Raw genomic sequence first — 26,216 nt, 5'->3', positions numbered from 1 at the left:
TTTTTAGAAGTTATGCAGTTTGTAGAGGAATATTTTATAAGAGTGTAAAATCTCATAATTATTTTATATCTGCCACAAATGACACAAATTACTGGTTTTTTTCTTCACTTTATTTTCTGTGAAATTTAATGGACAATACAGGTTGACTTTAACACTAGGTTTTCGGAGTATTAGGATTTATCTAAACACTAAATTGATTAAGAAAATGTCTCTTTGCAGCACCTGTATTGCTAGGCTCTTCAAATACAAAAGTGTGCTATTTTGCTTAAGTTATGAATATATTACAAATGATACAAAAAATTTAGGAAATGTTAGGAGGAAGAAAAGTTTTAGCCCCAGGTAAAGGGATAATTTTCTGTTTTGCTTTCCTTGTAGCAACTTGGTCTGACTTACTTTCATTTCTAATTTTCAGTTTAAATGTCAAGTATTAAAATATTACTAAAATTATCCCCATTTCAAGATAAAATAATACTAATAAATTATTGATATAAATAAACTAAGGTGAATTTCTCACTTGCAGTTATTGCATTTTTGCATGTATCTTTATTAATGTGTTAGGACCAAAGTGATTTTTATATTTTACCACCAAAATGATCTGGTCAAGGGATTCATAGTCCTTTAGTAACTTAAAACTGACAAGAGAAAACTGCGTTCAGAACTCACTACTTAAAAGTAACCTCCAATAGAATAAATTTAATTTTTCCTATTCCTCTCACTAAATAAAACAAAAACCCTGGATATTATATATAAAACAAACAGAAGACTTTGAAATGTGTGGAAAGGAATGCAATGTGGAGAAAGTTAGGGCCTTTGAGTCCCAAGGGAGTACAAATAAATTCCATGTGTTATTTATTTATTTATTGCCTCATATATCCTAGACTTGGACCTGAAGTAAATAGCAATCAAGAAACACAACTGGTAGAAGACAAACAACAACAAAGAAAAAAAGAAAAGAAACACCCAGCTCTAACAAAAGCCTTCTCTCTTTAGTTAAACCTGAAAAGGTGCTTAGCAGGAAAACATATGTTTTAGAGAAAAGCTGCTCTACTTCAGCTGAACACCACGGAAAAAAACCATGGCCCCACTCCACCCATACTAGCAAAGATCACATGGGGACCCTACACACCCATTTTGCCAAGACAAAACAAGGTACTCCAATTTTCTCACTGGGTGGTATAAAAGAAGGCTGAGTAGGAAGCCTATAGTTTCACTCATTGAACAGCAATGAGATGCTCATTCCCTCACTGACTTTCACTACTACCCAGCGGTAATAAGGCAATTTCACTATCACTCCCTTGGCTGTCCATATGGGGAACAGTAAGAGGCACTCCAATTTCTCCCAGCCAGAGAAGTAACAGTGAAGGCTTAGTAGTGAGCCAAACTCCCACCACCACTCAGCAGCAAAGAGGGCTCCACCATTCCTTGTGTGTCCACGAAGGCTGAGTGAGGAACCTGGGCTTCTAACCCCATCTGGAAGTAGTAAGGCAACGCCCTTCACTTTTTTTCTTGCTGGAGTGGCATCAAACAAAGCCAGCTAAAACAGAAAGTCTAAATAAAATGCACTGTCTAATAACATAATTATTATTCATCGTACAAAGAACCAGGAAAATCTCAACTCAGATGTAGTAAAATATTACTAGACTCTAAAACCAAAATGTTAGTGATCTCACAATTATCTAGCAAAATTTTTGAAGAAGTCACAATTTAAAAAAATTCTTAGCAAGGAATTATGAACACACTTGAAACAAATAAAAACAAATGGAAATTCTCAATAAGGAAATAGATGTTATAAAGAAGAACCAGGTGAAAATTTTAGTGTTGAGAAATACAATAACCAAAGTAAAAGCATGAGTGGACTCAATAACAGAATAAAAGGATCAGAGGAAAGACTCAGTGCACTTGAGGAAAGAACATTAGAACAACAGAATAGACCTGATGTGAATAATGAGAAAATAAGCTAAACAAAATAAGAAGAGCCTCAGAGATCTGTGGAATTATAACAAGACTTCTAAAATTTATGTAATAAGAATCCTGGAAGGAGAGGAAAAAGTGAGTGAAACGAACCAAGTATTCAAAAATAATGGCTGAAAATTTTCCGTATTTTGGGTAAAGAAGTGGATTTACAGATTTAAGAGGCTGGGTGTAATTCAAATAGAATGAATCTCTGAATAACTCATATCAAGACATATCATAAATATATCTTTAAAAACTAAAGACAAGGAATAAAGATTTTAAAAGTATCAAGATCAAAATGTCACCTAATTTATAGGGAAAAAACCACTAACATTACAATAGTATTCTCTTCAGAAATTTTGCCAGAGGAAGTGGCGCAACATTTTTGTGTGTGTGCTGAAAGAAAAGAACTGTCAATTGTAATTCTATATTCTGTGAAAATATCTATCATAAATTAAAGAGAAATGAAAACATATTCAGGTAAAGAAAACTACAAATGTGAGACTATTAAGACTTATTGTAAAAGTATGACTAGGGAAATCAATCAATCAATTGATTAATCATCTAGCTGTGTAGTACTTATATAATATATATGTGTGTGTATATCTATATGCATATATATACTGCCTAAAGGAAAGAGTAAAAAAGCTATGCAAAGAGATTCATTCAAACACCATAAAGAGAAAATCAAATTGGAGTTCTAAAAGACTTACAGTTTACCCACAAAAAGGCAAGAAGAAAAAGAGAGTGACATTTAAAGAAACCAGAAAGAACAAATAGGAAACATGAAATAAGATGCCAGACTTAAGCCTTAACATATAAATAATTACTTTAAATAGAAATGGTCTAAATATAACAATTTAAAGATAGATATTGGCAGATTGAATTAAAAATATGAATCAACAATATGCTGCCTAAATGAAACTCAATGCAAATATAACAGGATAGTTTGAAAGTAATGAAAAAAAAAGTATCATGTGATAGAGTTTGGCTCTGTGTCCCCACCCAAATCTCATGTTCAGGTGTAATCCACATTTTGGAAGTGGGGCATGGTGGGTGGGATTGGATCATGAGGATGATTTAGCATCATCCCCCCTGGTGGTGGTGTGGCAAGAGGGTGTTATCAGGAGATCTGGTGATTTAAAAGTTTGCAGCATCTCCTCCCCTCTCTCTTGCCCCTCCACTGGCCATGTGAAGATGCTTGCTCCCACTTTGGTTTCTGCCATGAGTAAAAGTTTCCTGAGGTCTCCCCAGAAACCATTATGCTTTCTGCACAGCCTGCAGAACTGTGAGCCAATTAAACCCCATTTTTAATAAATTACCCAGTTTCAGGTATTTATAGCAATGCAAGAGCAGGCTCATACATCGTGCAAACCTTAATCAAAATAAGGCAGGAGTATTTCTATTTATTATAAGATAAAATAGATGTAACTGCAAAGAAAATTACCAGAGACAGAAAGGGAGATTGCATAATGATAAAGAGGATCAGCTTATCAAGAAGGTGTAGCAATTTAAAATATCTATAACCCAAACAAAGGAGCCTGCAAGATAAGTGAACAGAAAAGTCTGCAGCTAAAATTACACTGTATGGTAAAAGACTGAATGCTTTCTCCAAGTCTGGTAACAAGTGGGACTTATCTGCTGCCACAACTCTTACTCAGCATAGCATGGGAAGTTTTAGCCACTGCAGTAAGAAAACAAAAGGTGAAGAAGGAGTCATACAGATTAGAAAGGAAAAAATAAAACTAGACTTATTTGCAGATAGCATGGTCTATGTAGAAAATACAAAAAGTAATGTACAAAAAATTTCTAGAATTAATAAACGAGTTAAGCAAGGTTGCAGAATGCAAAGTTAACTTACAAAAATCAATCAATTTTCTGTTTGTAATGACATAAATAGGGTAAAATAAAAAATACAGTTTCCTTTACAATTGCTTGAAAAATGAAATATTTTGGTATAACTCTAACCAAAGATATGAAAGACTTGTATGCTAAAAATTTCATATCTCCTCAAATTGATATACAGATTTACTATAATTTTTTATCAAAACATAGTATTTTTATAAATATAGGTAAGATTATTTCAAAATTTATATGAAAAATAAAAAAAAAACAAGAGTAGCTATAACAATTGAGAAAATGTAGAGTAAAGTGGGAGAAATCAGTCTATCTGACATCAAGACTTATATGACTACTGTAATCAAGACTGTATGGTATTAGCAGAGGGATACATACAGAACAGTGCAACAGAAGAGAGAACCCAAAATATAGACCTATATAAATAAATGCAATTGATTTTTGATGAAGTTGTAAAAGAAATACAACAGAAGAAAAACAGAATCCCAACTAATTTATCAACAAAGATAGAATCTCAACAAATAGTACTGGTGCTATTTAAAATCTCTAGCAATAAATAAATAAATAAAAATAATTAAAAGAAACAACTTCAGTTTAAACCTCATCTCTAAACTGAAATAACTCAAAATAGATTATGGATTTGAATATAAAATGTAATGTAAAACTATAAAACTTAAAAAAATTATTTGAGATCTGGGGAAATGCAAAGCATTACAATCTACAAACTAAGATAAATATTTGCAAATTACAAATCTCCCAAAAATCTAGTATCTATCCTATGTCTAGAACATATAAAGAAATCTCAAAACTCAAAATTAAGAAAATGAATAATCCATTTAGAAACTGGGCAAAAGATATGACCAGGCATTTTTCCAAAGGGAATATAAAGTTGACAAATAATTACTTGCAAATGTATTTAACATCATTAGCTGTAGCAAAACGCAAGTTAAAACCACAAGACAATATCCCTAAACACCTATTAAAATGTCTAAAATTAAAAACTTGTAACAACACCAGATGCTGGTGAGGATGCAGAGAAACTAGAATCATTCATATTTACTTGTATAAGTGTAAAGTGGACAACCACTCTGGATAGTGGTATGGCAGTTTCTATAAAAACTAAACACGCAATTATCCTGAAACCCAGCAATTGTATTCCTAGGCATTTATTCCAGAAAAATGTAAACTTAGATTGACATAAAAATGTATACATTAATGTTCATAGCAACTTTATTTATAATAGGAAAAAATTAGGATCCACCTAAATGTCCTTCAATGAATGAATGACTAAACTATGATACATCCATATTACAGCAGTCTACTTAGCAAGGAAGAGGAAAGTACTGTTGCTACATGCAACAACCTGATAAATCTCTAGAAAATTATGCTGAATGAAAATAAGTTGATTCCAGTTATATACTTTATGATTTCATTTATATAATATACTTGAAATGATCAAGTTATAGAAATTGAGAAGATTATTAGTGGTTACTAAGCATTAAAGAGGGGATGTAGTGAGTGGAAGAAAAGTGGGTATGAGTATAAAAGGGCAACAGGAAGAATCCTTGTGACAATGGAAGTTTCCGTATTTCTACCGCATCAGTGTCAATATCCTAGTTGTGATATTGTATTATAATTTTCCAAGATATTACCTTTAGGAAAACCTGGGGAAATATGCATGAGATTTCTCAAAATTATTTCTTACAAATAGGTGTGAATCTACAATCATCACAAAACAAGTAGTTGTAGTTAAAAAGCCAGCCCCCAAAAGATCTCAAATTCACTCTCAACTCTCCAAACACGAGTACTCTTCATTTGGAATGTTTGAATTCAGTAAATTGAAGTGTTAAATATCCAACAAATAGTTCCAGGAGAACACGTGTGCTCTAGACTGATAATGAACCATTTAATTGCTCTTCTGTCCTTGCTACATTTTCTAATACTTCTAAATAGTACTTGGAATATAAAAACTTCTCCCCATTTGGAACATGCAACACATTCAGACGTCATCTCTTTTTATAATTTATGCACATTTTACATATTGCAAATGGAAAGAAACTCTGTCTTTCATGCATGTATTATTGACATTAAATTTCCATTAAATGTAAACAAAAAACCCTCCAATTCAATTTGCCCACCAGTTATAAGATATTGGATACTCTATTTTCTGTCAAAAATAGAGCAGAAATCAAATGTTTTTAGAGTTAGGCAGTTTGGTGTCATTAGGGAACTATCAAATGATTTGGAGAGGTTCCCTCACATGTTTTACAAGTCATGGAAAGTTTTACTCTCCAATTTTCTTTCCATTTTCTATTACTGCATGCCTCTTATTTCACCCTTCTCCATCAGCTATGCTCTCCTTCTCGTGCTTTTTCACATCTTACTTTTTGGTTACCTTCTTCATTGCTATGTTCATTCTCAAAAATGTAGAAGAGTAAAAGACTTGCTGCATCCCACGGAACTAACTAAAAATATTACTGAGGTTATTAAAGGCTATAAATCTAAGTCAGAAGTGTTAGTGTTTCCCGAGTAACCATAACAGAATTTTTGCAGTGTCTGTGAGCCAGAGGTTTGTTTTCACCATAGTTTTTGTCAGTAGGCTAAAGATGCAGAATGAGTTCAAAAGATACCTGAGAACAAATACATTTATATAACCCCAAGACACATTTTAGTCTTTATTTTCAGACTGATGCCTTGAAAAATATCACTTCTGTTTTGAGTATATTTCTTAGGACCAATTTTGCTTGTTCATGTGTATTTAAATCTAGGGGGTTATGGAGTGTGCATTTGAAACTCAAAACAGTATACCTCCTGGAAAAGAAATGATGACTTCTTTCCAAAGAAAAGAAAATTAAGCCTGGCATTTTTTTGCTTAGGCTGTATGGCCCTAGACAAATTTATACCAGTATCAAAATGGCAGTAGTTCTCAAAGGCTTCCAAACCCCACCTTCCTTTTAGGAGAGACATTGTCAGCCTAAAATTAATTACTAAAATGTGAAACAAATCAAAAGACAAAACAAATCAGGCTGTTAAGACAAACATTAAAAATCAAATTATGCTATCAAAATAGGCAATTTACAGCTTGGAAAGGTAATTGGCAAACCTGAAATGCATACAAACAGTTGAAATTACTGACTCAAGCCGTGTATTACCTATTGGAGGGTATAATTTGACAATGACTCCTGCAAAAGGGTAGAGATTCTATCATTTCTCATGATTTAACAGCAAAATATGGTATAGCACTCTGTCTAAAAGAGTCTGAAGGTGAATTAAATTGAAGAAAGAGCTTTAGCTGAAAGAGAAAGGGGTGTTGAAGCTATATGTCAGGAAGAAGCATGGATTGGTTTTAAAGCTTTACAGTCCTATGTTAAATGAACACTCTCTCCAGAGGCAACTACTGACCACAATGTTTCAGTAAATCATTTAAATAGTTTTGACTTGCTGATTTTGGGAAGATCCAACTTGACAGCTGAGTGATCAAACGTGGTTTTTAGAATCATCTGAGACATAAAGTTCCCTGAACATTAATGTATTTACTTACCAAATCCTGTTTTATATTTTAAAACAAAGAACTCTTTATTTGCACTTGTAGAAATGTTCATATTGCCATCATATTCTTTTGCATATTGGAAAACAGCAATCATTCACTTGAAATGGCAATATTTAGAATTTCTGTAGCAGTGGGGTGGGCAACAGTAGCCAAAGATGGCACACAGGAAAATTTTAAATGTCAGGAGAGGGACCAATCCCATGTGTCTCAGCTAGATTGTATTTTTTCTTGGGGCCATTCATCTATCCCCTCAGTCCTAGTTTACTACCGTCTTCTACCTGTGATGTTTCTTTATTCCCTTCCCAGGACATCTTCTCTACCCTACAGACAGATTTATTCATATCCAATGTTTTTCAGCTTGGGCAATTAATAATTTTATGACCAATAAGACTACAATTTCCTTATATGCTTGACACAATCTATACCAGAACAGGTTTTTTTTAACAGCTTTATTGAAATACAGTTAATATATAGTAAATTATAATGCACAATTTGATAAATTTTGACTAATGTTTGCACCTGTGGAACAATCACTACAATCAAGATAAGAAACATATCCATCACCTTCAGACATTTCCTAGTGTTCCTTTTAAGTCTTTCTTTTCCACCCACCTCCATTCTTTTTCCCACTCCCCAGGAATCCACTGATATAACTTATGTCACTATAGATTATTTTGTCTTTTCTATAGTTATAGGTAAGTAGAACCAGATAGTAGATGCTAAATGGAGACATATAGTAGATATTGAAGTTTCTCAGTCAGCAAAATAATTTCGAGATTTATCCGTTGTGTGCAACAATTGTTCATTCCTTATTAAGTATTAATAACATTTCATTGTATGAAAATACCAAAGTTTTTTCACTTGTCAATTGATATTTGGATAGTTTCCAATTTTTGTCTCTTCTAAATAAAACTTTTGATACTATGAACATTCGCGTACCAGTCTTGCCATAAATGTATGCTTTCTGTTATTTTGAGAAAATATCTAGAATTGGAATGTTTAGATAATATGGGGGTTATATTTTTCATTTTTTAAGAAACTAACAAACTGCTTTTAAAGTAGTTTTACCATTTTACTTTCCCAGTAGCAATGTATGAACTGAAAGTTCTTCTGGACTTTCCCCAAGACATCATATGATCAGTCTTTATATAAGCCACCCTCATTGGTGTATAGCCACATCTCATTATTGTTTTAATTTGCATTTTCCTGTTGATTAATCATGTTTAACATCCTTTTGTGTTCTTATTTGCCATCATTATATCTTATTTAGTAAAGTGTTCATTTAAATCTTTTGCTTATTTTAATTGGGTTGTTTGCTTTTTATTGTTGTGTTTAAGAGTTCTTTATACACTCTGAATATATGTCCTTTATTAGATATATGCTCTGCAAATATCTTCTTTCAGTCTATGGCTTTTCATTTTCTTGAAGTTGTCTTTGACAAACACAAGTTTTTAATTGCAGTAAGATACAATCTATCAATTTTGATTTTTAAGGATCGTTATTTTTGTATCATATTGAAAAATTTTTGCCTAATCCAATGTCACAAATATTCTTTGTCTAAGTTTTCTTCTCGAAGTTTTATCATTTGAAGTTTTACATTAGCTCTATAATCCATTTTAGTTAATTTTCGCATACGATGTGATGTACAGTTTGAATGCTTTTTATTTTTGGATATGGACAACCAATTATATCAACATTACTTCTGGAAAACACTATCCTTTCTCTCCTGAACTGCCTTCCTAACAGTTCTTAACAACAGCTCACAGCCGTAAAGCTATTCAGTAAACAATGTTTGAATGACAGCATGAATAAATTTAGGAATCGCATTACTCTACGTATTTCAGTAAAGTGCAAAATACATGTTTACAGATCTCCTATGCAAAAATAAGCTTAAGTTAATCACCAAAGTGTCCTTATAATCAGCACTTAGAAAATGTTTGTGAATAAGTAAATAAATAATGAACAAACAAGTAGTTTATTAGAATGTGTAGATCACTTTTTTAGTTCTGTTGTTTAGATCATTTTTTCTTTTCCTTTATCTTATAACTCTTGACTTCAGTAACACTTGGAGTTTATCAAGTTTTTCCACTGGGACCGAGAGTCCAGCTAGTTTACAGGATTTTACTGCTGTCTTCATAGTTCAGTTCCAGAAAGATTAAGTCCCAGTTACTAACAATGGCAAAATGTAAATCCGTGTGTATTTATTGACTTTTTTCATTCTTCCTTGCTCACTTTCCCCATTCCCTCACTTTTCCTGCCTGAATAAATCCTAAAGTTCCTGAATATAAGATCTGGTTTCCAGGTGCTATGGGGTGAATCCAAATGAAGGCATGGGTAAATTAGTGACATAATTCCTCTGAAAAGCTGCTAAACTCTGACAAGGGGATCCAAGAATGGATTATTGAATTCTTTGGTAAAAAGTTGAGTCAATAGAAACTTTTAGGGATAAACTGAATGAAAACTTACTCTATTTCAATTTTTCAACATTAAATATAAGCAAAATTGAAGGTTGTTATTAAAAGCTATGATGATTAAATGTTTTATTTGTATTGAACTTCTCTGTAAAGATGTTCATAACACATTTTATATACCATAAAATGGAAATTTGGCTACCTAAAAACTTTAACACGTAGACAATTGCTTGAAACATATTCTTTGACCATCATATATGTTTAAAATGCCTATAATATTAGTTCTAAATATTAAAATTGAAATCTTCCTCATTCTTAAAATGGATATTAAACAATTTAAAAAGCTTAGAACAAAATATTATTTGGTATAAAAATGCTGTCTTATTGGCTTTATTTTCTTTTCATTTCTGATTTATAGATAATATCTTGAATAAATTTTATACATACATATTTCACAAAAGCCAGGCCAAAAGAACATGAAAAGAATAGAATAGAAAGTAATAGATAACTGATAGAGCACATTTAAACTACTTACTTGTGTGTAGTGCTGCTTTAATATGTAAAATCTATTGCATATATTTTCAAAAAAATTATGACTGGTTTTGATGCCAATATTATAGTTTCTATTTTGACTTCATTGGAAAGATGGGATTTGATTTCTTGAGCCCATCACTCTAATATAGAAATATCCCCAAATTGGGATTTCAACCTATCTCCACCTAGGATTTTATGATTTAATTATGACTATTGATTTTTTGTTTTTTTGCTGTGATATTTGATCATTATACATTATTCTCTGCTCAGTTAGATAACATTGCCATTGGTTTGTTCATTCCTCGGTTTTTGCAATTATTTTTATGCACTTTGGGTTTAATCAATTAATTTTCCAAGCTGTAAATTATGCATTTTGAAATCATAGTTTGTTTTTAATGTATGTCTTAACACGATGATTTGTTTCATGTTTATAATTAATTTTGGGCTTTGAAAATAAAATTGCATGACAAATCATTATGGGTAATGTCACTGCCATAGACAGCAAAGCTGAAATTTCTCAGATAAGTAAGTTTTCTTTTCATTGTGATTTGTTAAAAATAAGTGTTAACAGTTAAAAATGAATGATATTGAGTCATGGCATTCCAGGAAAATAGCAAGCACATTTCACATTAACGCAGCACTACTAATATCTAAGTGATTGTGATACATGCCGGATCTTTACCTATTACTACATAACAAACCACTCCAAAACTTAGATCCTTAAAATAATAACAACATATTACTTTTCACAAGTCTATGGATCAGATGATCTTTTGTGTTGATCTGGGCCATGCCTGATTGATCTTGACTGGACCTGCCCATGCATTTATTTATGTTCAGCTAGCAGGCTATCTAGGCAACTCTGTTTCTGGGAGTTGGCTGGTTGTTGGGTGGAGCAATGGTGCTACTGGACCACATCTCTCTTAACAACCAACAGGGTAGGCAGGGTTTGATTATATGGTAGTTGCGGGGCTCAAGGGGCAAGAGTGGAATCATGGAAAACTCTTTGAAACCTAGGCTCAGAACTGGCATATCCTTTTGACCACATTCTATTGGTCAAATCAAGTTACAAGATTCAGTTCAAAAAATGGAGAAATAGAATTTTCTTGATGGAAGAAGTAGCAGTTATTTTGCAGGAGACTCAAATTCAGGGAGAAGAGAATTGTGGCAATTAAAAATATCTACCCTTTTCAAATAAATCTGATATCTCAACCAATCTTTCTATTTTCAAGCTGTTCACCATGATGAATATTATTTTCCTAGCCTCTTCTCTCTATCTCATTCATAAGGTGTATTTCTGAAAATACATATTTTGTGCATACAGATATATTATTACTACTTAATATTCCACAGGTCCTTATACTGCTTATTTTTCCCTTTTAAAACTTGTGGTGGTCAGAACAATATAGAACAAGAAAGTTTAAATAATTAAACTTCGTGCCCCATTTGGAATTATAAATACATGTTACTATCTACCATGGAAATCAACTTTGCCATATAAACCTGAAAGTATGGTTTTAAATTTGTTCACTCTCTATTTAGATTTCATTGATTCAAATCCTGACCCTCTCTGTTGGGTAAGTAGTTTATGCTTTTTTGTGCCTGAATTTCCTCATCTGTAAATTAGAAATAATAATTGTATCTGCCTTATACTTTTGTTTTGAGGATTCAATGAGATTAAATACGTAAAATACCCTAACATACAGAATTATTTAATACATAACAGATAATGCTTTGATTAACAAGCAAATGTCCATAATTGGCTTTCAGTTGACCAACTTTTATTCTGTTCTTTGGTCTCTGTTACCTCCTGTAACTAATTTGGGGAGAAAATGTTTTGGAATTCAGTAAACAGTACTGATTGGAAAAATTAGACTTCAAATATTCAATTTGTATTTCAAAATAGAAATAAAAAAATTAAATAAAATTTGGTGCAACAGATACTTGACTATCTCCTGCTATGTTAGTCCTTGTGATAGATTCTGTGAGTAAAAGGAAGAGTAAGACATATTTCTAACAATAAAGTGCAAAGGTTCCCTATAATCAACTTATCCCAGGGTGCCATGTTGACTACCATATTTTTTAAGTGGCTCATGGGCATGTATCATGGTCAAATACAAGCAACACTAATATGAATTATTTTTATTGGTTGCCAATAGAAGAGAAAAATGACATTGTAATATCTGGAATAGGTGGTGGTTGGAGGTGAGCTATGTGTTAAACAAATTATGAAAACCTTTGAATCGTCTGAGAAGTACCCTTTCAAATCTACGGAACGCATCACAGTGAAGAGAAGGGATTTAGGGAGAGAAAGAAAAACAATTAAACAGTGGCCATTTTAAATGAATTTTAGCCATTTAAAAAACCTACTATTTTCAAATAAGTCTGATCTCTCAACCAGTCTTTCAGTTTTCAAACTTTTCACCATGATGAATATTATTTTCCCATCTTCTTCTATCTGATTCATTAAGTGTGTTTCTGAAAATAGATACTTTGTGCATGCAGATATATGTATCATTATTTCTCAATATTTCAAAGATCCAATACTATTTAGCAGCTTATTTTTCCATTGTAAAAATTATGGTGGTTAGAACAGCATAGCACACGAAAGATAGAGTGAAAGAGAAAGTGAGTAAAAATACGTACATAAATTTGAGTTCTTGGGGAAGGGAGTAGGAGTAATTATTGATAATGAAGGTAAGTTACATCTTCTAGGATATGAATGAGAAAAATATGGTGTGCTGGCTTATATGTGTTTATGATATATAATAAAAAGCCATAGAATATTTCCAAGAAAAACTAGGAAAGCAAAATTAAGGACTAATTAAAAGGTTCTTCTAGACCAAGGGATAATTATTAAGAGCATTTTTGAGATTTCTTCAACCTGTAAAATGATGATCCTTCCAGGTATTCATTTAATAATTGACAGTAACCATAACAACAATATGTTATTAATGTAGTTAACTTATGAAACAATAAATTAAATTTCTATAACAGCCCCTAGGTTACAAACCACATGCACATTATGTCATTTTGATGCCAACTCCAGGCTGTTTCCCAGTGGAGAATAGGTTGAAAAGTCCTCCCAAAAATTGCACCCATTTTGTTTATTTGGAGAAGTGGCTCTTTCCATCAAATCTGAGAACAAAATGAGCCCAAGAGGTAGAAACAATAACACAAATATATATTATGTTTGCTAGTAATAATATTTACTGTTTCCCAAATATGTGATGTCACTATTTTTAACAAACTCAATCACCCAAACACCTCCCAAACACACCAGTCACAGGAAAGACAAAATATGAAATATATCTACTTCAATATGTGAAGAAATTGCAGTATATTTTTATTTCTATTTGTACTGACCATGTACTTGAATAATAAAGTCTAAGAAACATCAATTTCATAAGAAAATAAACTGTAATAAAATTTTTAGTCATTTGCAAAATAACTTTTTAATTAGAGCTTTATTTAAACATCTTTGTTATTTTTAATGTAAACATTTGATAGATTGTGTATTTGACAGTTGGTAGCAGATTTGGGAACATTAGAAGGTGATTTTTAATGAGATCAATGTTATTATGTTAATACTCCCTAAAATTCCATTAAGAAAAGACTTAAAAATAGATAAGAAATATAAGGAGGAGAGGTGAAGACTGGAAAGAGAAAGAGAGAGAGGGAGAGGATAGATATCTAATTCTAGCTCTTAGATGTACAATATATAGTTTTATTTTGATAAAATGCCATCTTTAGTACTCAATTTTTCCTTCAACAACAACCAAAGATAGTGTTCACTTTGCTATAATTCTCTCCACTTGCCTTCTTTCTGTTATCTTTTTTCTACCACACATTTATGTTAGGCAGCTCAGACTAACTACAAAATAGGAATACATTTCTTAGCAGCTGTTACCATAATTCTAAAAATATATTTTTCTTTCTTACAGGATTTCAAACCTTCTGGGTTTCTTCCCAGTGCTAAATCCTGTCGACTGGATTCACTAAGATGAATAGAGAAAGAAGTGTTACATTTTAAGATAATTTGTTTTCTAAACACACAGAAAGGTAATAATTCTGGCATTTTACAAAGCACGTCAATTAGTTTTCTCAATGGTTTTTCCCAAATGTTTGTTCACCAGTTTTGTTTTAGTCTTTTGCTTTCTTGCATATTAATTTTTTAGTTATTGGAAATCATGAACTAATTGAAAAGAGTACATTCAGAACTAGAGAGGTGGGTACATCTTTGCACGGGGCAAATATGAAAAACATGAACAGCAATGACACTTACGATTAACGTGTGCTAGAGTGAACTATCATGCTCTCAGGAAGGAGGCTTAGTCTCTCCTGCAGTTCAATGTTATACTACCAAGTCTAGCACATTTCTTTGCTTTTCCAAAATAGCAAATGTTTTAGCACTTACCTAATTATTATTATTATTATTTTTCTAAACACTTACCTAATTACGATATAAGAAAAAGTACTAGGGAAATGGCATTATTCTGAAGACTGCTGACAGCCACAAATCATAGGCTATGACAGTATTGCGGGAAGGCAGGAAAAAACTTGTCTCTACCTGACTCTAACAGAAACACCTCCTCCAACACACACATACACACACACACATAGAGACATAACACGCACACACACAAACACATTCTGGCTATAACCATAGCATGCACCCTTGAGTTCTGCTCATAGTGGACATAAATAATTGGATTTTAGATAGTTGGCAGTTACACTCCTCTAAAAAGATTTCCTTTTTCCTCTGCACTTCCCATCAGTTAATCTGAGCTCCTTTGTTCTGCTTAAGGAAGATAAGGAAAAATATTTTTTAGCTCGATTTAATCACTGGCATGCCAGCATTGGAACCACAGCTCCACGGAGACTGCCAAAAACTCGACCTAGTTACTGCTCCTTTTTGTGGCATCTTACCGTGCGGTTTGTGGCACGTTGAAACACAAATTCACAGTTACCAGAAGTTAGGTTTATCACTGTTGCAAAGCCACTGAGTTCTGATCCAGAATCTCACAAAGTGGTACATGCCCACGCAAATCTAGCCTGTCCAGATAGACTGAACAGGAGGAAAAATGCAATGCCAAGAAGGAAGAAACTGGGTCCTAATTAATCAGAAGCAAATAAGTCATTTTAATAGTGATGTTGAAGGAGATAGAAATGTATTTTATGAGAACCCTGTGTTCCACCAGGATGACACTGTGAAATCATCGTACTGCCAGTTATTGTCACTAAATGGTGGAATACTGAAAAGCAAATGAGTCATTTGGAGTGTGTTCCTATTTTTTGTTTTTATATTTTAATGTACTTCAAGTGTAACACAGCTTCATGGTTTCCTTTCTTTTTTTCTTTTTCCTTACACTTAATTCCAAAATGATCTTTGATTAGCAGATGGATAGATGTGAAAACAACCGCTTTATCTGTGGAAATAAGTTACAAAAAGTGACAAAATACACTAAACACCCCCAAAATTTAGAGTTTAAAATGGGAAAATCCTTACCACTGTCAAAAGTCAAATAATAATAATAATAATAAAAAGAAAAAAGATTTGACTGTTCCTAGAACCATTTCATTCAGTAAATGTTTATTAGGCATTTGCCCTTTTCTACTTTCATTGCTCATTTGATTTCGGCTGCTTGAAATATTCTCCACTCACTGTCTTCCCATGAAGACAAACCAAATGTCACCTATGTTTTGAAGCATTCTTTAATTGCCTTTTTACCCTGAACTCGTGAGCCCTTCATTCTCCCTTTACCAAAATTCTCTACCATTTTACATATAGAGGATTTTTAATGCATGTCTTGAAAACACATCCTGTGCTATCAGTTTGAAGTCTCCACCTCTGAGAGTTAGGTTTGTCTGATTCATATTTGTATTATTTTCAGTGCGTTGAATCTGGTGGTAGTTCAAGAAGATATTATGTTCAATTTAAAAATCAATGTTCTATTTCTAGTTTTGCAGTACCTCACTGAACACCAGTATACACTGAAAGTAGACCACATATTTCCCTGGCAAACAATTTACGATTTGCATTTTCGATGAGTCCAGTGCTGATGGAATTGTGACAGGACATGTGATTATTTGGTGGATTCAGAATGAACCTATTAATAGCTTTTCAGATAATTCATTCCAATGTGGCTGTGGGAGCTTCACAAAGTAATAAAGAAGTCGGGATTTCAGTTAGGAGGGCATCAGAGAATATGCTCCTGATGAACTGGGCATAACAACTTCCAGGAAACTTTAGCAGAGATTTCATTGAAATGGTAGAATTAGCTTCTCTCCTCTTTCCCTTATCACTATGTCCTATAATTGGTTGGTTTTAAAATTCTTTGTCAGAGAACTACTAACACTGAAACAATATAGATAACAATGTTAGAAAAGTCCATGCAGGAAATCTAGAAATGTTGACCTTTTTTTTTGAGAGTAAAATATCCGAATCATCTTGCAGATTGTCAAAAATAAAATACAGCTATTTCCAAAACAAAAAGAGAGTAAATTAAAAAATAGAAAGGAAAATAATAGAAATAATCTGGAATTAGAGAATAAAAAGCATAGTACAAAAGAGTTTAAACTGAACAAGTTTTTTTTTTCAAAATAAATGAATGATTGGATCTCCTCTGGGATTTAATTGATAGACATTTTTTGTGAGTTTCTGAAAATGGAGCTGTTCCATAAGACATGAATTGGCTTTCAATCTAACAACAATTTCTAACTACTGAGCAGAATCTAAGAATCATTTCTGTTTTGAAGTTTCTATATATGTATGAATTATGACAACTGTATTACCAGGCCTACAAGTAAATAGTTGTTAAATAACAGGATAAATATATTAAAATAAAAAGCATTTTAAAATAAGCTCTATACTCTCAAAATATCCACACTCTATTATCACCTTATTACATTAATTTTTTCATATTCGTTTCTGCATTTATTTTTATAATCAATCTTCCCATCTATATCTATATTTATCTATCTCTTTATATAGCATCCTCAAGATACAAGGCACATGCCACATTCCAGTATGTTTTATGGCATAAAAAGGTGCTCAGTAAGTGTTACGTTGAATAAGTAAATATTGAAAGATATTGAGCTTAGACAGATATAAATATAGTATCACATTGTAGGTGAGCTATGTGAAAATATATGCCACATATGACATGACAGTTTCAATTTTGCTAATAAATACTTTTATGGTAATGATATTTAAGGGGTGTGAAAAAACAGAGCTTTACCTAGTATTATTTGCTAACACGAGTGAAATACATCATAAGAGAAAATTTCATAGATGAAATTGTCAACTTTCTATGACTGTTTACTTGGTTTCTAAGTTAGTCATTAAACTATTTTGGGCAAGACACAAAAGTGATTAAATGCACGAGCACCATCTCTGCTTTGTATCCTAAGCAGACTATTCAACTGCCTAGGATGTACATGTCCTTTCTTCTATTATATTGGTATATTTTCTTTACATTCATTCAAAAGGAATCTTCTGATATCACTCCAACTAGGAGACATCTGTTACTGTAGTCACAAGCTGAGGACTGCAATTTAATAACCAATAGCTGACAAAGAAAAATATTAAAACTCTCCAAATAGATGGTTTAATTAACAAAAAGAAGACCTGAAAAATGACAAAATAAACCCCAGAATAACTTTCAGTTAAAAAATGAATATGTCTCTGCCACCACATTTAAGCTTGAGTTAGGCTTTTGATGGTGTCTGTAAAGACCTTATACTTCCCTCTCGTTCTTGCCTTAGAATGACCATCCTATGGTATTTTCAAATCCGGGTTCATAACAACATATAGGTGATATTGTATTAAGATAAAAGTTTATAGGCCGGGCGTGGTGGCTCAAGTCTATAATCACAGCACTTTGGGAGGCCAAGGCAGGTGGATCACCAGGTCAAGAGATCGAGACAATCCTGGTCAACAAGGTGAAACCCCGTCTCTACTAAAAATACAAAAATTAGCTGGGCATGGTGGTGCGCGCCTGTAGTCCTAGCTACTCTGGAGGCTGAGGCAGGAGAATTGCTTGAGCCCAGAAGGCGGAGGTTGCAGTGAGCCGAGATCGTGCCATTGCACTCCAGTCTGGGTAACAACAGTGAAACTCCGTCTCAAAAAAAAGAAAAGAAAAGAAAAAGTTTGTATAGTATATTTCTTATAGTAGCATACTACTTAAATGACATGTCTGGTTTAGATGTCAACAGGACATGTAATGATTTTCAGTAGAGGTACAAGGATAAATTTGTACAAGAATTTTGTGCTGAGTTCTATGCAACTGGTTCCCAGAAGCTATGGGATAATAAACAATTCTGAAAGTGAATTAATAAAGAATAATGAATATTTTAAATATATACAAAACCTTTAATGTGCCTAAAATTGGACCTTAGGGCTCATAGTACCTTGATCCTGTCATGCTTCTCTGTAACAATGCACAATGGATATCCTTCATGGTTATAGAACAGATAATTCGGATGTAAGTGAGTGATATTGAATGTATAACTTGGGTAGATTACTGTAAAACACCAGTTTCACTAGAGCCAGATGATGAAAAAAAACCAGATTTTGAATTAAAGAATGCTGGAATTGTGTATGTATAGATTACTGGGTGAAGAGAAGTCATATCTAAGGGACTGCTACTGTGGGTTCAGAAATAGGAGATTTCATAGAATGATTTTCATGAAATATAAAGCTGTGCTAGAATCATCTACAGGAAAAGGTCTAAGAATACCACAATAAAACATGTCTCAGATATTTCTGATTGGAGAGGGATGTTAATCTTCAGCCACAGACTGCTGACCTTCAATGGAAACTAAAATTAGGAACACTTTATTACGCCAACTTCCCTGGATCTGACATTTACAGTCCTGTCTTTGGAAAGTTGCTCATCATGATTTAAATGAGATATTCCTTTTTCTCAGTTTTTTTGTATCTTGAGTGTGTGTGAACATGGGTAAGTAAAAAATGGGACTAAATACATACACATATAAATATGAAATATCAGGACCTGTTTTAGGAGATTTAGAACCAAAGCATAAAGACACTAAGAATGCAAAATTAAAGTAGTATAGTTGGAGTGTAGAGAGGATAACAGAGCCTCAAGAGAGGAGAAGGCAGAAAGAAAACAGTGCAACAAGAAAACATTGAGGTGGAAGTTGGTAAAAGCAAGCAATGACACATTTATGGTTTTTTCATCTGTGTCATGACTGTTCTGCTCTGTTCCACCTTTGATGTCTTGCAAGGAAGAAAAATCAAGATAAAATTGCATTCATAATGTGTGGTTTATGCTGTTTCTTGGGAATGTCTTACTTTGCACAAGAAATGCCTGAGACGTGTCTTGTAGGCTGTGGTGTAAATTGCCATGAGAATTGGTTCGAAAGCATCAAGAGCCAACATTTTTAGGCTCTTGCCTTTTTCTCTACTCCCATACTTTCCCACAGTACATATTCAGAAATTGCCATGTTGGGTTTTGAGAAGCTGTGATCTTGTGGATATTCTTTTCACTGCTCCATCTTCTTTGATGATATTGTTATGAAACCAATAGACAACCACCTCTACTTTCTTAGTTTTGAAGTACATCCAATAGACAAATCACTCCTGTTTCTCTTCTATTTGGCCTTTAGTGGGGCAGTCATATACTTGGACCAACCAAGAAGTAAGTGACGAGGATCATTTTCAGGACATGGTTAGATCTGTGGAAACAAAAAATAAGCCCTACAATAGCAAAATGTATTGACATTCTCAGTGTGAAAACTGTGCTTTTAAATAAGAGAGCCTGCTATCAGTCTCAAAGGAATACTATTATTTCTTTTGTCTCTATCTGGGCAACTGTAGAATTTCTACCTACCCATTTACCCTGGCTGCCTTAGGATTTTTCCTTATTAGTTAGTCTTGCATTAAATATTGTAGCATAAAAGCTTCCTCGAGACAGTCACTCTAGGCTGGGATCAGTTTTCAATCTTTCATTTCAATCTTAAGGCTGAGTATCTATCAGGCAAACAGTTTATGATATCAAAAGTGAGTAAATAAAACAAGCCCACCATTTAAAACCAGTAATAAGAAATTTTCAAAATGTGTCCAATTTGATGAAATACTAAATGTTTTAAGGATATTAAATAGTGATTCTATATATCTTATTAAAAGTACACCTGTCAATTGCTAAAAAGATAAAGATATAATTCAACACTAGTTTCTACCAACATACTTCCTTTACTCCACATCATCAAAACAGTAAACTGTCTGCTGGGAAATGGAAGTAATATCTTATGTAGAACTAGAAACTATAATAATTATTGAAAAATAAGACTATGATTGATATTCAATATGTTTTAAAAATTCTAGAATTCTAGAAATTTAAGATTTCTAAATAAGCATAAGATAAGTTTGATAGTAGTATAAATAATTTAGATTACCTGGATAAAATACTCTTTACTTTCCAAAAAAAAAAATCCCCACAATAACAAAGGATGCTATGCCAATAGTGCAAGCGTGTAAGAAAGTGCATATATTATCTACCCAAAGTATTTGCATTTCATTGCCATCTATACTACTCTAGTCATTCTATTTTGTATAATCCCCTATAAAAACCAACATTTTTTTTGTGTGGCCCCACTGTAAGGTAAGCCCCTTGCTCTCAAGCTTTTTACAATCTATTTGGTTAAGAACTATTTTCATTTATCTGTGATAGAAGCTGATTGAGCACCTATACTGTGCAGTATATGGCAAGGAGGGAAAGCATATTGTCTCCAATTTTCAACAGCTCATTTACTTTACTTATTTTTTCAAGCAATTTCCCATATTTCATTCTTAATTTATCTTGTAATTCCTATGATATAATCAAGATAAGTATCTTAAGAGAAAAATGGAAGCCTGGAACAAATAAGAAAACAAAGTTTACAACTAATTCGCAGGAAATAAAATATTGAAGACTAAAAGGAGGTTTTCTCACTGGACCAGAAGTCTGTTCTCTGCTTCATCTTGTATCTTGTCAGTGATAAAATTTCTCTGGGTAGGAAAAAAAGTCTGAAAAAAATATTTTGACAATGTACATATATCAAAATGTATAAAAAATCCTAAGCATATGGAAAGCTAAGGAGCAAGCAGTTAGAAGAAGTTGTGTCTGTAATTTTAGTAGCCAATCGGTCTGTGGGATTATGTCAAGATTATTTTTAGGGAAAACAATTAGGTGTGTTCCACTTTCATGGTAGAGTCATGAAAGAGATCTGAAAGTATTAATTTGCCAAAATTATATAATGAAATGTAGTGATTGGTTTAACCAAGATAATTTTCAACTTTTTCAGAATGGTTTGTCTTTTTGCTGCTATAACAAATATACTATAGCCTCGGTGGATTATACAACAGATACTTACTTCTCACAGTTCTGGAGTCTGCACAGTCCGAGATCACGTTATCAGCAATTGATGTCTGGTGAGGAGCTTCCTACTGGTTTGCAGATGGCCACCTTCTTGATGTAGGCTCACATGTTTGAGAGAGAGATTATATCTCTCATGTCTCTTCTTATAAGGGCACTAATCCCGTTGATGAGGGCTCCATCTTCATGACCTAATTACCTTCCAAAGGCTGGACCTTCAAATACCATTACAATAGGAATTAGGGCCTCACTATATGAATGTGGGAGTTGGTGGGGGACATAAATATTCAGTTCATAGCAAGAATTGATTAGTAGACCCAGGGATAGAGTTTTCCCAAATTATCCAGTAGGCATAACAAGCTATGTTACAGGCATCAATAAAGCAGAGATACCATCAAAATTCTTTTTAAGAATTTAACATTTAATTAAAAAAACAAAGAACTTAGTACTTTATGGAAGAGAAACCAAACGTTGTGTGGCTTCTTCACACTCATTTTATCATTTAGTATTTTATTTTTAGTTAACTATTTTGTTGTGGGTAGGGCTCTCTTGTCTAATCTATCCTTATGACTTTTCTAAATATCTTAATAACAGAAATCTGGCAAACAGTGTGGATCTATAATGCTTATGGAAGGCATCAGGCACAAGAAAGAGTCCAAGAATGTTCAGGCATGTGCAAAACTAGAGAAGTAACACAGAAGCAAGGAGAGATCATGTAAAATAGGTACTGACAAAAATGGTTCTATGTGAAAGGGCTCCAAAAAGACCTCTTTCTTATTTTAGTCCCAACTTGATCAACTACTAGCTCTGTGATCTTAGAAAGCTACTTAATGTCAGATTCTTCATTGGTAAAATAGGGAAAGAACACAAAGAACCATATTAAGAATTGAATAAAATAATGCATATAAATAAATTAATTCTTGCACATAGTAAGTGCTCAGGGCCACTTCCCTGCTAAGTTTATTATTACTAAGGCCTTCCAGATTCTATTCTCATGCCCCTCCATGTCCATGAAAGATAGAGTCTGCATGATCTAAAAGGTTATTAATATTTAAAATAAAAACCCTGCCGAGTTGGAGCAAAACATCACAAATAAATTACCTTCTATCAGCAGTAGTTTCTTAATTGCCTTATCATTTGCTTATTTATATGTAAATGCTTACTTGTGTTCATATCCTGCCACTATTTTTACATATGCAGCTCTTTTTTATTCATGGCAGGGGGATGTAACATGTTAGTAAAGAATATGAAAGTCAGAAATGATGGCCAATCTTCATTTAAAACTATTTTTGCTAATAGTTTTAATTTTCTTTCCTCAATTATATTTTTGAAGTATAAAGCTATGACTAAGAAAGACATGGTCTCTGCCCTCGCTAACTTTATGTTGGAGCTAAAACCTAATTCATGAATTCATGAATACATGGATTCATGCCTTGTAACATTACCTCAGTTACAAATAGACATAGTGTGCAGGTTTCCAGAACGTAGTACAGAAAAAAAGACCTACTACACAAAATGTACTTTGGGTTTCAGTTTTCTAATTATTTGTGCAACTCATATTTCCCAAATGTAGAAAAGTTAACACACTTGCAAAGATTCCCCTTATTTTTTTTTCTCCAGGAATCTTTTCTGGCAGTTACAAGTTCAGAATGCTTTTGTGCATTCCAAGCAGTCTTGCCCAGATTCTGCCACCTGTTCCATCATTCTGGGTATATTTAGGGTATAGTTCTTTTCCATATGGGCAGTGTAATTCCATTAAGCAGCAATCCAGCACAGTTCCTTTTTTTTTTAACGTTAAACCTCGAGAGTTAATCGTCCATCTGTGTGTAATCATCGATTCCATTAAGCCTTATGGCCTTGTCAGATTATCAAACATTTTAAACAGTACTCCTTTCTTCACAGGAAACACATTTGATAATTAAGGGCATGATGGAATCTAAGTGTTTGAGTCTGACTCCAAGGACCCAAGGTGGCTTATGTTAATCCTGAGTCAAACTTTGCCTCCTCTAGATCACTGAGCTTTGATTACAACAGCAGGTATCGTGGATCTGTGGATCTCGTTTAGTCAGATTTCCAAACAAACAGGATATGATGTTCAGATGTTAAAGATAAATCAAACTTTCAACTGCAATTTTTTTCTTTAACTTGCAAAGTGTACCTTCAAATTTCTGTTCACAGTGAAAGAATCACATGAAGCAGTCCTCAGCCATAGCCTGTGTGTGAGACCCAGATTTTTTCTTGATTTTTTAGGTTTCTCTTGTCTCTTATTGCAGAAGAGTCTAGATTTTCAGACTGTCAATGAGGAACTTCATAGAAGGAGGTAGCGTGGGTGGGTTTCTTGTCAAACTGAATTTGAACTTTGATTTTTTATGAAGTGAAAAACACTAATATTTGTCCACAAGATATGGCCAGCTTTAAGTATTTTTGTCCTTATTTTATTTATTAAGCATGGCTGAGAGCAAGTCAAATGAACAGAGTCTGGAGAAATTAAAATCAAGAATTCTCACTTGAAGTCACAAAGCACAATTATGACATGTGACTGGGATCTTGACAGCATTAATTTCCCATTCCCTTGATTATGAATTCTCCCAATGAATGTTTTAAAGACATTTAATACAGTACTTATTATCAGCATATCATAAATCTTCCATTAAAATAATACAAATAAAGCAATGTGCCTAGGCCACTGTAGATAAAACTGTTGTGTAATTGACAGACTGTAGGTATTTTTTTAAATCAAGTAATAGAAAATGTTGTTGCCTTCCACAGTCTAAATCCCAGAACTATATAATTATGTGTTTGGTTTCACTTATTTTGTCTCAATGTGAAAATTGAAATGTTTCTCTTCGGTCTACCAAAACCTAATTAATCTAATTTATAATAAATTATGTATTGTATTTCCTGAAACAAAGCAAAGACCTTTTTAATGATTGTGTAGGGTGCCTGGACCCAGGGAAAGTAGGCTTTGTATGGTCTGGTGGCTGAAGAACTAGATGCACAAAGGGAGAATCTTGGCCTTTGCAGAACAGCAGGTCTGGACAGCTTAGTTCACTGCACAGCCAACTCAGAAGGCTTTCCGGAGCAAATCTGGCCCAGAAGGCTGCACATATTTTTGCCTGGATAGACCTCTTCATGTTCAACAGGAGCCTCTGCAGTGATGATGGAGTCCTCCATATTGCTCACACAAAGCTACAGTACGGGACAGGAAATCTGGCTCTTTAACCCTCTGGCTGCTGCACATGACTATTTGGCTAGCAAAGCAGAAAAATGTCGACAGCCTAAGGTTTAAATGATTAGTAACAGGTTTTTGAGTGATTTTCCCAGAATGTGCTAGTATAAATAGAGGACTGTGAAAGTGTAGTTTGTGGTTTTTTTTTTTTTTTTTTTTTTTGCTTCTTTTTGATATTGTGGCTTGTTTGTTTCCATTTCTTTTCATGACACATTCCTTTTTATGACTGTGTACACCCAAGCCAAATATCCAAATGCAGGCTTGAAAGGGAAGGTGCTCACCTCAAGGTGCTTCCTGATTAGGAATCAGATGTCTATATCCAGAATGCAGATAGATTTTTTAACTCTCCAAAAATTGATCTAGTATGTTGAGTTATTTTGGCTAATCCTACCCTAGATTTTGTTTGTAGGCTGGAAGAGACAGACAAGACTATTAGTACATTATTATTTACTGCAATGTTTGGGGATTTTCTCTTTTTAATGAGTAAATATGCCATTTACTAAAAGTGTGATGCCTTACTTAAGAAGCAATATTGTGTTTTATTTTTAAATGTCTATATTCTATATTTACTATTATCTTTTAAAAAACATGAAACTGACAATAGATTCATATCCTAGGTGGTTCGATAAATGTTACCTATACATTGTAATTAGATACATTAAAAGGATGACATTTAATGAGTAGAAAAGCCACCAACTAATGCAAAGCTTTGAGCTTAGTTTATTGAGATAAATTCTATCAAATTCAGCAAACACAGGTATCTTAAAATGGGTAATGACAATCTTCTGTTAAGAAAACGGTTCTGCTCAGTAGTAAAGCACAGTTTTTGAAATAAAGAGCATTGCTTTGAAAATACTTGCCGGAGCCAGTTATTAGCTCCTGTATGTTATGATATGGTTGTAGGACATATATTATGATTCTCTATGTCTCAGTGTGCATTTTTTTGGTGAAAAACAAGATTTTCTACTTGAAAAACTGAAGCATGAGAATATGGAAAATCTCTAGGACTTACATAAGTGAATGAAAGAAATGAACAAGCCTCTCTGATTTATAATTGTCACTATTCTTATAATTTTATGCTGATAATCACCACAAGTTTTCTTGTAAAAGCCATGTAAAAAGTACTGCATTTAAACAAGAAAGAACAGAAGAAAAATGATGCTTTATCTCAGCACATATACAGTGCCACTTTTCCCAACTTAGAAAAAAAAAAACCTCTTGTTAGCTTTTAGAAAAACTATCCATTGCACTGAAGACAAAGCTCAATCTCCCACTTCCCCTTTACAGATAATCTCCTTGAG

General features: G+C 33.2%; 1 long non-coding RNA gene across 1 annotated transcript in view; it reads left to right on the top strand.

Moving 5' to 3' along the window:
• Positions 1-26,216, top strand: part of LOC144581873 (uncharacterized) — a 72,559-nt gene that overhangs the window by 5,459 nt on the left and 40,884 nt on the right. Inside the window, exon 2 of the long non-coding RNA XR_013533288.1 lies at positions 14,250-14,367. This is a non-coding gene — a long non-coding RNA (uncharacterized LOC144581873). The remainder of the gene's footprint in view (positions 1-14,249; positions 14,368-26,216) is intronic.

Source organism: Callithrix jacchus, chromosome 3 (genome assembly GCF_049354715.1).
Source record: "Callithrix jacchus isolate 240 chromosome 3, calJac240_pri, whole genome shotgun sequence".
Classification (NCBI taxonomy): domain Eukaryota; kingdom Metazoa; phylum Chordata; class Mammalia; order Primates; family Cebidae; genus Callithrix; species Callithrix jacchus.
Note: the sequence above shows the minus strand (reverse complement) of the source record. Positions and strands in the feature narration are given on the sequence as shown.